General features: G+C 45.7%; 7 non-coding genes across 7 annotated transcripts; all 7 read right to left on the reverse strand.

The window, feature by feature from the left end:
- Positions 1-1,631: 1,631 nt before the first annotated feature.
- Positions 1,632-1,822, reverse strand: LOC130346435 (U2 spliceosomal RNA). Its single transcript, XR_008884655.1, has one exon. It is a non-coding gene; the product is annotated as a U2 spliceosomal RNA (small nuclear RNA).
- A 2,090-nt stretch (positions 1,823-3,912) lies between these two features.
- On the reverse strand, positions 3,913-4,103 carry LOC130346447 (U2 spliceosomal RNA). Its single transcript, XR_008884666.1, has one exon. It is a non-coding gene; the product is annotated as a U2 spliceosomal RNA (small nuclear RNA).
- Positions 4,104-6,191: 2,088 nt separating this feature from the next.
- LOC130346459 (U2 spliceosomal RNA) lies at positions 6,192-6,382 on the reverse strand. The gene has a single exon (XR_008884677.1). It is a non-coding gene; the product is annotated as a U2 spliceosomal RNA (small nuclear RNA).
- A 2,089-nt stretch (positions 6,383-8,471) lies between these two features.
- On the reverse strand, positions 8,472-8,662 carry LOC130346471 (U2 spliceosomal RNA). Its single transcript, XR_008884688.1, has one exon. It is a non-coding gene; the product is annotated as a U2 spliceosomal RNA (small nuclear RNA).
- A 2,088-nt stretch (positions 8,663-10,750) lies between these two features.
- Positions 10,751-10,941, reverse strand: LOC130346406 (U2 spliceosomal RNA). The gene has a single exon (XR_008884631.1). It is a non-coding gene; the product is annotated as a U2 spliceosomal RNA (small nuclear RNA).
- Positions 10,942-13,025: 2,084 nt separating this feature from the next.
- Positions 13,026-13,216, reverse strand: LOC130346413 (U2 spliceosomal RNA). Its single transcript, XR_008884637.1, has one exon. It is a non-coding gene; the product is annotated as a U2 spliceosomal RNA (small nuclear RNA).
- Positions 13,217-15,301: 2,085 nt separating this feature from the next.
- On the reverse strand, positions 15,302-15,492 carry LOC130346414 (U2 spliceosomal RNA). The gene has a single exon (XR_008884638.1). It is a non-coding gene; the product is annotated as a U2 spliceosomal RNA (small nuclear RNA).
- Between the last annotated feature and the right edge of the window lie 1,797 nt (positions 15,493-17,289).

Consider the following 17,289-nt stretch of genomic DNA (forward strand, 5'->3'; position numbering starts at 1 on the left):
GGCGGTGATGGTTCTGCTCAGGCAGAGCAGTGCTGATGCTCCTCATAAAGCTGTCGCTGCTGTGAAGGTTCTAGGTGACATCACAAATCCCTATGGTTACATACACAACAAAGCTGGGTTGTTGTTGTTTACACTCTGCAAGGCCTGTGGAAGTGAGTGACATCATAGCACTGTAGTTCTGAGGGTTCTAGATGGATGCAACAATCTCCTGTTGCTTCTATGAAGGCCATAATAGACGACATCACCAAACAGCTCCATAGTCACATACACAGCAAAGGAGAGATGTTGTTTACACCTAGTGATGTCAGTGGTATTGAGTGACATCACAGCACAGTGCTAAGGCTCCTGGGCCTGGACACAGCAGCGGCTGCAATATCTCAACGGAGAATACGTTTATATATATGTGTGTGTGTGCGCGTATATATATATATATATATATATATATATATATATATATATATATTTCTCCGCCGAAATCACTTTTAAACCCATTTCCACCTTTTTTTCCCTTCTCTTCCTCTTACTTTTTTTTCACGTTTTTTTACGTTTTTCTCCTTTTCGCCTCTTTTCTGGGCGTATTATTCTTCTTTTTCTTCTTTTTTTTCGTCTAATGCATACCCCATCAGTGCAGCAATGCTTATTCAATACCGCCAGCAGATGGAGACACTGGGGGATAATTTTCTAAGGATTTATACTGATTTTTCCTGTCTGAATTTGTCGCACAGAAAGTTGCAGGCCAAATATGTGTGACATTTCTGCGACTTTAGCTTCTAGAGCATTTTTACAACATTATACATAGGTGCTGAATACATAAAAAGCGACTGTTCAGCGACAGACAAGTCGCATCGGCTGAAAGTAGGCCAGAATGTCAGTCCATGTTGGAGCAGGTTTAGATACAGTCTAAAGCATAGATCTCAAAGTCTGTGCACAGAATTTAGCAAGGGCCTCGCACCTTCTGATGCATCAGGTAGGTGCACAATAGCATAGCCTAACCCTCTGTACTTTGGTCTATATTGATGCGGGACATAGACAGCCAGCTGATGACCAATCCATTAGTGCAATGGATGGCTGGAAGCATTTGTCTTTGCCTTTGCAATACCACAGAAGCAATGCATGGTCAATGTACAGCAATGACACACCTGTGTGAACAGCCAGGAGACCCCCCCCCCCCATGTTATGTTACATAGTTACATAGTTAGTACGGTCGAAAAAAGACATATGTCCATCAAGTTCAACCAGGGAATTAAGGGGTAGGGGTGTGGCGCGATATTGGGGAAGGGATGAGATTTTATATTTCTTCATAAGCATTAATCTTATTTTGTCAATTAGGAACATTCAGCACCCACCCGCTATCAAGGCAGCTGCCTATCATGTCATGCCCTACCTGCACAGGTGTGCTGGCTACTCAAATGATCCAATTAAGGAGGCCATTTAGTCAGCAGCAGCAGAAGTCCTGTGCCTGGACGCTCCAACAGCGGCCAGACACAAGCAGAAGCAGAAGCAGCAGCAGCACCACCTTTTGTTTTTTGGCTGCAGCAGCAGCAGCAGCAAGGCCCACAGGGCTGGCTAGCTGGCTAGCCAGCAAGCAGGTAGCAATGAAAGTAGGAATCTTTCTTTTTAACCCTGTAAGGGGGTGGTGCACTGTACCCGAAGATACTGCCATATCGGGTCAATGCATAGGGCGACGGAAGCAAGCTTCGAAATCGGCCCCCGTTCTCAAAAATCCATTTAATATATGGTCCCCAGATAGGGGACGTATCAGATATTAAACTGATAAGAACAGATACTACACTTGATCTTAGCCAAAAGGCCGAGAAGCGATAACCGTGAAAGGGGCGGGCCCAACAAGGTCCCCTTCATGGGCACTATCACTGCTTGCTGTCAGGGAGGCTGCCAGACAATTTTCCATGCACACTCTGGGCTGGGGGGCAGTCAACCACCAGTACACACAGCAGAACCTAAACCCATACCATTATTGCTAAGCAGCAAGACAGGGGCCCATTGCACTCCCACGGGGCCTTTTTAAATGCAATCCATAACCCGGATTTGCCAGGAACCCTTCTTACTCCTCCTACTTGCATGTGACACTGGGCTTAGGATCTGCATAGGAAACACACACACAAGCACACACCTACCTTTGTTGCCTGCAGATGCCTCCTTGGCTGTCCCCAAACGGTATCAAACCAACACCCACGGGAAGCTGTAAGCATAGAGGACATGCCTGCACCCCATTGGACTTACCTGTGTGGGTTAAACCCGGGTTATTTGACAACCTATGGCGGTGATGGTTCTGCTCAGGCAGAGCAGTGCTGATGCTCCTCATAAAGCTGTCGCTGCTGTGAAGGTTCTAGGTGACATCACAAATCCCTATGGTTACATACACAACAAAGCTGGGTTGTTGTTGTTTACACTCTGCAAGGCCTGTGGAAGTGAGTGACATCATAGCACTGTAGTTCTGAGGGTTCTAGATGGATGCAACAATCTCCTGTTGCTTCTATGAAGGCCATAATAGACGACATCACCAAACAGCTCCATAGTCACATACACAGCAAAGGAGAGATGTTGTTTACACCTAGTGATGTCAGTGGTATTGAGTGACATCACAGCACAGTGCTAAGGCTCCTGGGCCTGGACACAGCAGCGGCTGCAATATCTCAACGGAGAATACGTTTATATATATGTGTGTGTGTGCGCGTATATATATATATATATATATATATATATATATATATATATATATATATTTCTCCGCCGAAATCACTTTTAAACCCATTTCCACCTTTTTTTCCCTTCTCTTCCTCTTACTTTTTTTTCACGTTTTTTTACGTTTTTCTCCTTTTCGCCTCTTTTCTGGGCGTATTATTCTTCTTTTTCTTCTTTTTTTTCGTCTAATGCATACCCCATCAGTGCAGCAATGCTTATTCAATACCGCCAGCAGATGGAGACACTGGGGGATAATTTTCTAAGGATTTATACTGATTTTTCCTGTCTGAATTTGTCGCACAGAAAGTTGCAGGCCAAATATGTGTGACATTTCTGCGACTTTAGCTTCTAGAGCATTTTTACAACATTATACATAGGTGCTGAATACATAAAAAGCGACTGTTCAGCGACAGACAAGTCGCATCGGCTGAAAGTAGGCCAGAATGTCAGTCCATGTTGGAGCAGGTTTAGATACAGTCTAAAGCATAGATCTCAAAGTCTGTGCACAGAATTTAGCAAGGGCCTCGCACCTTCTGATGCATCAGGTAGGTGCACAATAGCATAGCCTAACCCTCTGTACTTTGGTCTATATTGATGCGGGACATAGACAGCCAGCTGATGACCAATCCATTAGTGCAATGGATGGCTGGAAGCATTTGTCTTTGCCTTTGCAATACCACAGAAGCAATGCATGGTCAATGTACAGCAATGACACACCTGTGTGAACAGCCAGGAGACCCCCCCCCCCCATGTTATGTTACATAGTTACATAGTTAGTACGGTCGAAAAAAGACATATGTCCATCAAGTTCAACCAGGGAATTAAGGGGTAGGGGTGTGGCGCGATATTGGGGAAGGGATGAGATTTTATATTTCTTCATAAGCATTAATCTTATTTTGTCAATTAGGAACATTCAGCACCCACCCGCTATCAAGGCAGCTGCCTATCATGTCATGCCCTACCTGCACAGGTGTGCTGGCTACTCAAATGATCCAATTAAGGAGGCCATTTAGTCAGCAGCAGCAGAAGTCCTGTGCCTGGACGCTCCAACAGCGGCCAGACACAAGCAGAAGCAGAAGCAGCAGCAGCACCACCTTTTGTTTTTTGGCTGCAGCAGCAGCAGCAGCAAGGCCCACAGGGCTGGCTAGCTGGCTAGCCAGCAAGCAGGTAGCAATGAAAGTAGGAATCTTTCTTTTTAACCCTGTAAGGGGGTGGTGCACTGTACCCGAAGATACTGCCATATCGGGTCAATGCATAGGGCGACGGAAGCAAGCTTCGAAATCGGCCCCCGTTCTCAAAAATCCATTTAATATATGGTCCCCAGATAGGGGACGTATCAGATATTAAACTGATAAGAACAGATACTACACTTGATCTTAGCCAAAAGGCCGAGAAGCGATAACCGTGAAAGGGGCGGGCCCAACAAGGTCCCCTTCATGGGCACTATCACTGCTTGCTGTCAGGGAGGCTGCCAGACAATTTTCCATGCACACTCTGGGCTGGGGGGCAGTCAACCACCAGTACACACAGCAGAACCTAAACCCATACCATTATTGCTAAGCAGCAAGACAGGGGCCCATTGCACTCCCACGGGGCCTTTTTAAATGCAATCCATAACCCGGATTTGCCAGGAACCCTTCTTACTCCTCCTACTTGCATGTGACACTGGGCTTAGGATCTGCATAGGAAACACACACACAAGCACACACCTACCTTTGTTGCCTGCAGATGCCTCCTTGGCTGTCCCCAAACGGTATCAAACCAACACCCACGGGAAGCTGTAAGCATAGAGGACATGCCTGCACCCCATTGGACTTACCTGTGTGGGTTAAACCCGGGTTATTTGACAACCTATGGCGGTGATGGTTCTGCTCAGGCAGAGCAGTGCTGATGCTCCTCATAAAGCTGTCGCTGCTGTGAAGGTTCTAGGTGACATCACAAATCCCTATGGTTACATACACAACAAAGCTGGGTTGTTGTTGTTTACACTCTGCAAGGCCTGTGGAAGTGAGTGACATCATAGCACTGTAGTTCTGAGGGTTCTAGATGGATGCAACAATCTCCTGTTGCTTCTATGAAGGCCATAATAGACGACATCACCAAACAGCTCCATAGTCACATACACAGCAAAGGAGAGATGTTGTTTACACCTAGTGATGTCAGTGGTATTGAGTGACATCACAGCACAGTGCTAAGGCTCCTGGGCCTGGACACAGCAGCGGCTGCAATATCTCAACGGAGAATACGTTTATATATATGTGTGTGTGTGCGCGTATATATATATATATATATATATATATATATATATATATATATATATTTCTCCGCCGAAATCACTTTTAAACCCATTTCCACCTTTTTTTCCCTTCTCTTCCTCTTACTTTTTTTTCACGTTTTTTTACGTTTTTCTCCTTTTCGCCTCTTTTCTGGGCGTATTATTCTTCTTTTTCTTCTTTTTTTTCGTCTAATGCATACCCCATCAGTGCAGCAATGCTTATTCAATACCGCCAGCAGATGGAGACACTGGGGGATAATTTTCTAAGGATTTATACTGATTTTTCCTGTCTGAATTTGTCGCACAGAAAGTTGCAGGCCAAATATGTGTGACATTTCTGCGACTTTAGCTTCTAGAGCATTTTTACAACATTATACATAGGTGCTGAATACATAAAAAGCGACTGTTCAGCGACAGACAAGTCGCATCGGCTGAAAGTAGGCCAGAATGTCAGTCCATGTTGGAGCAGGTTTAGATACAGTCTAAAGCATAGATCTCAAAGTCTGTGCACAGAATTTAGCAAGGGCCTCGCACCTTCTGATGCATCAGGTAGGTGCACAATAGCATAGCCTAACCCTCTGTACTTTGGTCTATATTGATGCGGGACATAGACAGCCAGCTGATGACCAATCCATTAGTGCAATGGATGGCTGGAAGCATTTGTCTTTGCCTTTGCAATACCACAGAAGCAATGCATGGTCAATGTACAGCAATGACACACCTGTGTGAACAGCCAGGAGACCCCCCCCCCCCATGTTATGTTACATAGTTACATAGTTAGTACGGTCGAAAAAAGACATATGTCCATCAAGTTCAACCAGGGAATTAAGGGGTAGGGGTGTGGCGCGATATTGGGGAAGGGATGAGATTTTATATTTCTTCATAAGCATTAATCTTATTTTGTCAATTAGGAACATTCAGCACCCACCCGCTATCAAGGCAGCTGCCTATCATGTCATGCCCTACCTGCACAGGTGTGCTGGCTACTCAAATGATCCAATTAAGGAGGCCATTTAGTCAGCAGCAGCAGAAGTCCTGTGCCTGGACGCTCCAACAGCGGCCAGACACAAGCAGAAGCAGAAGCAGCAGCAGCACCACCTTTTGTTTTTTGGCTGCAGCAGCAGCAGCAGCAAGGCCCACAGGGCTGGCTAGCTGGCTAGCCAGCAAGCAGGTAGCAATGAAAGTAGGAATCTTTCTTTTTAACCCTGTAAGGGGGTGGTGCACTGTACCCGAAGATACTGCCATATCGGGTCAATGCATAGGGCGACGGAAGCAAGCTTCGAAATCGGCCCCCGTTCTCAAAAATCCATTTAATATATGGTCCCCAGATAGGGGACGTATCAGATATTAAACTGATAAGAACAGATACTACACTTGATCTTAGCCAAAAGGCCGAGAAGCGATAACCGTGAAAGGGGCGGGCCCAACAAGGTCCCCTTCATGGGCACTATCACTGCTTGCTGTCAGGGAGGCTGCCAGACAATTTTCCATGCACACTCTGGGCTGGGGGGCAGTCAACCACCAGTACACACAGCAGAACCTAAACCCATACCATTATTGCTAAGCAGCAAGACAGGGGCCCATTGCACTCCCACGGGGCCTTTTTAAATGCAATCCATAACCCGGATTTGCCAGGAACCCTTCTTACTCCTCCTACTTGCATGTGACACTGGGCTTAGGATCTGCATAGGAAACACACACACAAGCACACACCTACCTTTGTTGCCTGCAGATGCCTCCTTGGCTGTCCCCAAACGGTATCAAACCAACACCCACGGGAAGCTGTAAGCATAGAGGACATGCCTGCACCCCATTGGACTTACCTGTGTGGGTTAAACCCGGGTTATTTGACAACCTATGGCGGTGATGGTTCTGCTCAGGCAGAGCAGTGCTGATGCTCCTCATAAAGCTGTCGCTGCTGTGAAGGTTCTAGGTGACATCACAAATCCCTATGGTTACATACACAACAAAGCTGGGTTGTTGTTGTTTACACTCTGCAAGGCCTGTGGAAGTGAGTGACATCATAGCACTGTAGTTCTGAGGGTTCTAGATGGATGCAACAATCTCCTGTTGCTTCTATGAAGGCCATAATAGACGACATCACCAAACAGCTCCATAGTCACATACACAGCAAAGGAGAGATGTTGTTTACACCTAGTGATGTCAGTGGTATTGAGTGACATCACAGCACAGTGCTAAGGCTCCTGGGCCTGGACACAGCAGCGGCTGCAATATCTCAACGGAGAATACGTTTATATATATGTGTGTGTGTGCGCGTATATATATATATATATATATATATATATATATATATATATATATATTTCTCCGCCGAAATCACTTTTAAACCCATTTCCACCTTTTTTTCCCTTCTCTTCCTCTTACTTTTTTTTCACGTTTTTTTACGTTTTTCTCCTTTTCGCCTCTTTTCTGGGCGTATTATTCTTCTTTTTCTTCTTTTTTTTCGTCTAATGCATACCCCATCAGTGCAGCAATGCTTATTCAATACCGCCAGCAGATGGAGACACTGGGGGATAATTTTCTAAGGATTTATACTGATTTTTCCTGTCTGAATTTGTCGCACAGAAAGTTGCAGGCCAAATATGTGTGACATTTCTGCGACTTTAGCTTCTAGAGCATTTTTACAACATTATACATAGGTGCTGAATACATAAAAAGCGACTGTTCAGCGACAGACAAGTCGCATCGGCTGAAAGTAGGCCAGAATGTCAGTCCATGTTGGAGCAGGTTTAGATACAGTCTAAAGCATAGATCTCAAAGTCTGTGCACAGAATTTAGCAAGGGCCTCGCACCTTCTGATGCATCAGGTAGGTGCACAATAGCATAGCCTAACCCTCTGTACTTTGGTCTATATTGATGCGGGACATAGACAGCCAGCTGATGACCAATCCATTAGTGCAATGGATGGCTGGAAGCATTTGTCTTTGCCTTTGCAATACCACAGAAGCAATGCATGGTCAATGTACAGCAATGACACACCTGTGTGAACAGCCAGGAGACCCCCCCCCCCCCATGTTATGTTACATAGTTACATAGTTAGTACGGTCGAAAAAAGACATATGTCCATCAAGTTCAACCAGGGAATTAAGGGGTAGGGGTGTGGCGCGATATTGGGGAAGGGATGAGATTTTATATTTCTTCATAAGCATTAATCTTATTTTGTCAATTAGGAACATTCAGCACCCACCCGCTATCAAGGCAGCTGCCTATCATGTCATGCCCTACCTGCACAGGTGTGCTGGCTACTCAAATGATCCAATTAAGGAGGCCATTTAGTCAGCAGCAGCAGAAGTCCTGTGCCTGGACGCTCCAACAGCGGCCAGACACAAGCAGAAGCAGAAGCAGCAGCAGCACCACCTTTTGTTTTTTGGCTGCAGCAGCAGCAGCAGCAAGGCCCACAGGGCTGGCTAGCTGGCTAGCCAGCAAGCAGGTAGCAATGAAAGTAGGAATCTTTCTTTTTAACCCTGTAAGGGGGTGGTGCACTGTACCCGAAGATACTGCCATATCGGGTCAATGCATAGGGCGACGGAAGCAAGCTTCGAAATCGGCCCCCGTTCTCAAAAATCCATTTAATATATGGTCCCCAGATAGGGGACGTATCAGATATTAAACTGATAAGAACAGATACTACACTTGATCTTAGCCAAAAGGCCGAGAAGCGATAACCGTGAAAGGGGCGGGCCCAACAAGGTCCCCTTCATGGGCACTATCACTGCTTGCTGTCAGGGAGGCTGCCAGACAATTTTCCATGCACACTCTGGGCTGGGGGGCAGTCAACCACCAGTACACACAGCAGAACCTAAACCCATACCATTATTGCTAAGCAGCAAGACAGGGGCCCATTGCACTCCCACGGGGCCTTTTTAAATGCAATCCATAACCCGGATTTGCCAGGAACCCTTCTTACTCCTCCTACTTGCATGTGACACTGGGCTTAGGATCTGCATAGGAAACACACACACAAGCACACACCTACCTTTTTTGCCTGCAGATGCCTCCTTGGCTGTCCCCAAACGGTATCAAACCAACACCCACGGGAAGCTGTAAGCATAGAGGACATGCCTGCACCCCATTGGACTTACCTGTGTGGGTTAAACCCGGGTTATTTGACAACCTATGGCGGTGATGGTTCTGCTCAGGCAGAGCAGTGCTGATGCTCCTCATAAAGCTGTCGCTGCTGTGAAGGTTCTAGGTGACATCACAAATCCCTATGGTTACATACACAACAAAGCTGGGTTGTTGTTGTTTACACTCTGCAAGGCCTGTGGAAGTGAGTGACATCATAGCACTGTAGTTCTGAGGGTTCTAGATGGATGCAACAATCTCCTGTTGCTTCTATGAAGGCCATAATAGACGACATCACCAAACAGCTCCATAGTCACATACACAGCAAAGGAGAGATGTTGTTTACACCTAGTGATGTCAGTGGTATTGAGTGACATCACAGCACAGTGCTAAGGCTCCTGGGCCTGGACACAGCAGCGGCTGCAATATCTCAACGGAGAATACGTTTATATATATGTGTGTGTGTGCGCGTATATATATATATATATATATATATATATATATATATATATATATATTTCTCCGCGGAAATCACTTTTAAACCCATTTCCACCTTTTTTTCCCTTCTCTTCCTCTTACTTTTTTTTCACGTTTTTTTACGTTTTTCTCCTTTTCGCCTCTTTTCTGGGCGTATTATTCTTCTTTTTCTTCTTTTTTTTCGTCTAATGCATACCCCATCAGTGCAGCAATGCTTATTCAATACCGCCAGCAGATGGAGACACTGGGGGATAATTTTCTAAGGATTTATACTGATTTTTCCTGTCTGAATTTGTCGCACAGAAAGTTGCAGGCCAAATATGTGTGACATTTCTGCGACTTTAGCTTCTAGAGCATTTTTACAACATTATACATAGGTGCTGAATACATAAAAAGCGACTGTTCAGCGACAGACAAGTCGCATCGGCTGAAAGTAGGCCAGAATGTCAGTCCATGTTGGAGCAGGTTTAGATACAGTCTAAAGCATAGATCTCAAAGTCTGTGCACAGAATTTAGCAAGGGCCTCGCACCTTCTGATGCATCAGGTAGGTGCACAATAGCATAGCCTAACCCTCTGTACTTTGGTCTATATTGATGCGGGACATAGACAGCCAGCTGATGACCAATCCATTAGTGCAATGGATGGCTGGAAGCATTTGTCTTTGCCTTTGCAATACCACAGAAGCAATGCATGGTCAATGTACAGCAATGACACACCTGTGTGAACAGCCAGGAGACCCCCCCCCCCCATGTTATGTTACATAGTTACATAGTTAGTACGGTCGAAAAAAGACATATGTCCATCAAGTTCAACCAGGGAATTAAGGGGTAGGGGTGTGGCGCGATATTGGGGAAGGGATGAGATTTTATATTTCTTCATAAGCATTAATCTTATTTTGTCAATTAGGAACATTCAGCACCCACCCGCTATCAAGGCAGCTGCCTATCATGTCATGCCCTACCTGCACAGGTGTGCTGGCTACTCAAATGATCCAATTAAGGAGGCCATTTAGTCAGCAGCAGCAGAAGTCCTGTGCCTGGACGCTCCAACAGCGGCCAGACACAAGCAGAAGCAGAAGCAGCAGCAGCACCACCTTTTGTTTTTTGGCTGCAGCAGCAGCAGCAGCAAGGCCCACAGGGCTGGCTAGCTGGCTAGCCAGCAAGCAGGTAGCAATGAAAGTAGGAATCTTTCTTTTTAACCCTGTAAGGGGGTGGTGCACTGTACCCGAAGATACTGCCATATCGGGTCAATGCATAGGGCGACGGAAGCAAGCTTCGAAATCGGCCCCCGTTCTCAAAAATCCATTTAATATATGGTCCCCAGATAGGGGACGTATCAGATATTAAACTGATAAGAACAGATACTACACTTGATCTTAGCCAAAAGGCCGAGAAGCGATAACCGTGAAAGGGGCGGGCCCAACAAGGTCCCCTTCATGGGCACTATCACTGCTTGCTGTCAGGGAGGCTGCCAGACAATTTTCCATGCACACTCTGGGCTGGGGGGCAGTCAACCACCAGTACACACAGCAGAACCTAAACCCATACCATTATTGCTAAGCAGCAAGACAGGGGCCCATTGCACTCCCACGGGGCCTTTTTAAATGCAATCCATAACCCGGATTTGCCAGGAACCCTTCTTACTCCTCCTACTTGCATGTGACACTGGGCTTAGGATCTGCATAGGAAACACACACACAAGCACACACCTACCTTTGTTGCCTGCAGATGCCTCCTTGGCTGTCCCCAAACGGTATCAAACCAACACCCACGGGAAGCTGTAAGCATAGAGGACATGCCTGCACCCCATTGGACTTACCTGTGTGGGTTAAACCCGGGTTATTTGACAACCTATGGCGGTGATGGTTCTGCTCAGGCAGAGCAGTGCTGATGCTCCTCATAAAGCTGTCGCTGCTGTGAAGGTTCTAGGTGACATCACAAATCCCTATGGTTACATACACAACAAAGCTGGGTTGTTGTTGTTTACACTCTGCAAGGCCTGTGGAAGTGAGTGACATCATAGCACTGTAGTTCTGAGGGTTCTAGATGGATGCAACAATCTCCTGTTGCTTCTATGAAGGCCATAATAGACGACATCACCAAACAGCTCCATAGTCACATACACAGCAAAGGAGAGATGTTGTTTACACCTAGTGATGTCAGTGGTATTGAGTGACATCACAGCACAGTGCTAAGGCTCCTGGGCCTGGACACAGCAGCGGCTGCAATATCTCAACGGAGAATACGTTTATATATATGTGTGTGTGTGCGCGTATATATATATATATATATATATATATATATATATATATATATATTCTCCGCCGAAATCACTTTTAAACCCATTTCCACCTTTTTTTCCCTTCTCTTCCTCTTACTTTTTTTTCACGTTTTTTTACGTTTTTCTCCTTTTCGCCTCTTTTCTGGGCGTATTATTCTTCTTTTTCTTCTTTTTTTTCGTCTAATGCATACCCCATCAGTGCAGCAATGCTTATTCAATACCGCCAGCAGATGGAGACACTGGGGGATAATTTTCTAAGGATTTATACTGATTTTTCCTGTCTGAATTTGTCGCACAGAAAGTTGCAGGCCAAATATGTGTGACATTTCTGCGACTTTAGCTTCTAGAGCATTTTTACAACATTATACATAGGTGCTGAATACATAAAAAGCGACTGTTCAGCGACAGACAAGTCGCATCGGCTGAAAGTAGGCCAGAATGTCAGTCCATGTTGGAGCAGGTTTAGATACAGTCTAAAGCATAGATCTCAAAGTCTGTGCACAGAATTTAGCAAGGGCCTCGCACCTTCTGATGCATCAGGTAGGTGCACAATAGCATAGCCTAACCCTCTGTACTTTGGTCTATATTGATGCGGGACATAGACAGCCAGCTGATGACCAATCCATTAGTGCAATGGATGGCTGGAAGCATTTGTCTTTGCCTTTGCAATACCACAGAAGCAATGCATGGTCAATGTACAGCAATGACACACCTGTGTGAACAGCCAGGAGACCCCCCCCCCCATGTTATGTTACATAGTTACATAGTTAGTACGGTCGAAAAAAGACATATGTCCATCAAGTTCAACCAGGGAATTAAGGGGTAGGGGTGTGGCGCGATATTGGGGAAGGGATGAGATTTTATATTTCTTCATAAGCATTAATCTTATTTTGTCAATTAGGAACATTCAGCACCCACCCGCTATCAAGGCAGCTGCCTATCATGTCATGCCCTACCTGCACAGGTGTGCTGGCTACTCAAATGATCCAATTAAGGAGGCCATTTAGTCAGCAGCAGCAGAAGTCCTGTGCCTGGACGCTCCAACAGCGGCCAGACACAAGCAGAAGCAGAAGCAGCAGCAGCACCACCTTTTGTTTTTTGGCTGCAGCAGCAGCAGCAGCAAGGCCCACAGGGCTGGCTAGCTGGCTAGCCAGCAAGCAGGTAGCAATGAAAGTAGGAATCTTTCTTTTTAACCCTGTAAGGGGGTGGTGCACTGTACCCGAAGATACTGCCATATCGGGTCAATGCATAGAGCGACGGAAGCAAGCTTCGAAATCGGCCCCCGTTCTCAAAAATCCATTTAATATATGGTCCCCAGATAGGGGACGTATCAGATATTAAACTGATAAGAACAGATACTACACTTGATCTTAGCCAAAAGGCCGAGAAGCGATAACCGTGAAAGGGGCGGGCCCAACAAGGTCCCCTTCATGGGCACTATCACTGCTTGCTGTCAGGGAGGCTGCCAGACAATTTTCCATGCACACTCTGGGCTGGGGGGCAGTCAACCACCAGTACACACAGCAGAACCTAAACCCATACCATTATTGCTAAGCAGCAAGACAGGGGCCCATTGCACTCCCACGGGGCCTTTTTAAATGCAATCCATAACCCGGATTTGCCAGGAACCCTTCTTACTCCTCCTACTTGCATGTGACACTGGGCTTAGGATCTGCATAGGAAACACACACACAAGCACACACCTACCTTTGTTGCCTGCAGATGCCTCCTTGGCTGTCCCCAAACGGTATCAAACCAACACCCACGGGAAGCTGTAAGCATAGAGGACATGCCTGCACCCCATTGGACTTACCTGTGTGGGTTAAACCCGGGTTATTTGACAACCTATGGCGGTGATGGTTCTGCTCAGGCAGAGCAGTGCTGATGCTCCTCATAAAGCTGTCGCTGCTGTGAAGGTTCTAGGTGACATCACAAATCCCTATGGTTACATACACAACAAAGCTGGGTTGTTGTTGTTTACACTCTGCAAGGCCTGTGGAAGTGAGTGACATCATAGCACTGTAGTTCTGAGGGTTCTAGATGGATGCAACAATCTCCTGTTGCTTCTATGAAGGCCATAATAGACGACATCACCAAACAGCTCCATAGTCACATACACAGCAAAGGAGAGATGTTGTTTACACCTAGTGATGTCAGTGGTATTGAGTGACATCACAGCACAGTGCTAAGGCTCCTGGGCCTGGACACAGCAGCGGCTGCAATATCTCAACGGAGAATACGTTTATATATATGTGTGTGTGTGCGCGTATATATATATATATATATATATATATATATATATATATATATATTTCTCCGCCGAAATCACTTTTAAACCCATTTCCACCTTTTTTTCCCTTCTCTTCCTCTTACTTTTTTTTCACGTTTTTTTACGTTTTTCTCCTTTTCGCCTCTTTTCTGGGCGTATTATTCTTCTTTTTCTTCTTTTTTTTCGTCTAATGCATACCCCATCAGTGCAGCAATGCTTATTCAATACCGCCAGCAGATGGAGACACTGGGGGATAATTTTCTAAGGATTTATACTGATTTTTCCTGTCTGAATTTGTCGCACAGAAAGTTGCAGGCCAAATATGTGTGACATTTCTGCGACTTTAGCTTCTAGAGCATTTTTACAACATTATACATAGGTGCTGAATACATAAAAAGCGACTGTTCAGCGACAGACAAGTCGCATCGGCTGAAAGTAGGCCAGAATGTCAGTCCATGTTGGAGCAGGTTTAGATACAGTCTAAAGCATAGATCTCAAAGTCTGTGCACAGAATTTAGCAAGGGCCTCGCACCTTCTGATGCATCAGGTAGGTGCACAATAGCATAGCCTAACCCTCTGTACTTTGGTCTATATTGATGCGGGACATAGACAGCCAGCTGATGACCAATCCATTAGTGCAATGGATGGCTGGAAGCATTTGTCTTTGCCTTTGCAATACCACAGAAGCAATGCATGGTCAATGTACAGCAATGACACACCTGTGTGAACAGCCAGGAGACCCCCCCCCCCATGTTATGTTACATAGTTACATAGTTAGTACGGTCGAAAAAAGACATATGTCCATCAAGTTCAACCAGGGAATTAAGGGGTAGGGGTGTGGCGCGATATTGGGGAAGGGATGAGATTTTATATTTCTTCATAAGCATTAATCTTATTTTGTCAATTAGGAACATTCAGCACCCACCCGCTATCAAGGCAGCTGCCTATCATGTCATGCCCTACCTGCACAGGTGTGCTGGCTACTCAAATGATCCAATTAAGGAGGCCATTTAGTCAGCAGCAGCAGAAGTCCTGTGCCTGGACGCTCCAACAGCGGCCAGACACAAGCAGAAGCAGAAGCAGCAGCAGCACCACCTTTTGTTTTTTGGCTGCAGCAGCAGCAGCAGCAAGGCCCACAGGGCTGGCTAGCTGGCTAGCCAGCAAGCAGGTAGCAATGAAAGTAGGAATCTTTCTTTTTAACCCTGTAAGGGGGTGGTGCACTGTACCCGAAGATACTGCCATATCGGGTCAATGCATAGAGCGACGGAAGCAAGCTTCGAAATCGGCCCCCGTTCTCAAAAATCCATTTAATATATGGTCCCCAGATAGGGGACGTATCAGATATTAAACTGATAAGAACAGATACTACACTTGATCTTAGCCAAAAGGCCGAGAAGCGATAACCGTGAAAGGGGCGGGCCCAACAAGGTCCCCTTCATGGGCACTATCACTGCTTGCTGTCAGGGAGGCTGCCAGACAATTTTCCATGCACACTCTGGGCTGGGGGGCAGTCAACCACCAGTACACACAGCAGAACCTAAACCCATACCATTATTGCTAAGCAGCAAGACAGGGGCCCATTGCACTCCCACGGGGCCTTTTTAAATGCAATCCATAACCCGGATTTGCCAGGAACCCTTCTTACTCCTCCTACTTGCATGTGACACTGGGCTTAGGATCTGCATAGGAAACACACACACAAGCACACACCTACCTTTGTTGCCTGCAGATGCCTCCTTGGCTGTCCCCAAACGGTATCAAACCAACACCCACGGGAAGCTGTAAGCATAGAGGACATGCCTGCACCCCATTGGACTTACCTGTGTGGGTTAAACCCGGGTTATTTGACAACCTATGGCGGTGATGGTTCTGCTCAGGCAGAGCAGTGCTGATGCTCCTCATAAAGCTGTCGCTGCTGTGAAGGTTCTAGGTGACATCACAAATCCCTATGGTTACATACACAACAAAGCTGGGTTGTTGTTGTTTACACTCTGCAAGGCCTGTGGAAGTGAGTGACATCATAGCACTGTAGTTCTGAGGGTTCTAGATGGATGCAACAATCTCCTGTTGCTTCTATGAAGGCCATAATAGACGACATCACCAAACAGCTCCATAGTCACATACACAGCAAAGGAGAGATGTTGTTTACACCTAGTGATGTCAGTGGTATTGAGTGACATCACAGCACAGTGCTAAGGCTCCTGGGCCTGGACACAGCAGCGGCTGCAATATCTCAACGGAGAATACGTTTATATATATGTGTGTGTGTGCGCGTATATATATATATATATATATATATATATATATATATATATATATTTCTCCGCCGAAATCACTTTTAAACCCATTTCCACCTTTTTTTCCCTTCTCTTCCTCTTACTTTTTTTTCACGTTTTTTTACGTTTTTCTCCTTTTCGCCTCTTTTCTGGGCGTATTATTCTTCTTTTTCTTCTTTTTTTTCGTCTAATGCATACCCCATCAGTGCAGCAATGCTTATTCAATACCGCCAGCAGATGGAGACACTGGGGGATAATTTTCTAAGGATTTATACTGATTTTTCCTGTCTGAATTTGTCGCACAGAAAGTTGCAGGCCAAATATGTGTGACATTTCTGCGACTTTAGCTTCTAGAGCATTTTTACAACATTATACATAGGTGCTGAATACATAAAAAGCGACTGTTCAGCGACAGACAAGTCGCATCGGCTGAAAGTAGGCCAGAATGTCAGTCCATGTTGGAGCAGGTTTAGATACAGTCTAAAGCATAGATCTCAAAGTCTGTGCACAGAATTTAGCAAGGGCCTCGCACCTTCTGATGCATCAGGTAGGTGCACAATAGCATAGCCTAACCCTCTGTACTTTGGTCTATATTGATGCGGGACATAGACAGCCAGCTGATGACCAATCCATTAGTGCAATGGATGGCTGGAAGCATTTGTCTTTGCCTTTGCAATACCACAGAAGCAATGCATGGTCAATGTACAGCAATGACACACCTGTGTGAACAGCCAGGAGACCCCCCCCCCCCCATGTTATGTTACATAGTTACATAGTTAGTACGGTCGAAAAAAGACATATGTCCATCAAGTTCAACCAGGGAATTAAGGGGTAGGGGTGTGGCGCGATATTGGGGAAGGGATGAGATTTTATATTTCTTCATAAGCATTAATCTTATTTTGTCAATTAGGAACATTCAGCA

This window comes from Hyla sarda, unplaced genomic scaffold (assembly GCF_029499605.1).
Source record: "Hyla sarda isolate aHylSar1 unplaced genomic scaffold, aHylSar1.hap1 scaffold_786, whole genome shotgun sequence".
Taxonomy (NCBI): Eukaryota; Metazoa; Chordata; class Amphibia; order Anura; family Hylidae; genus Hyla; species Hyla sarda.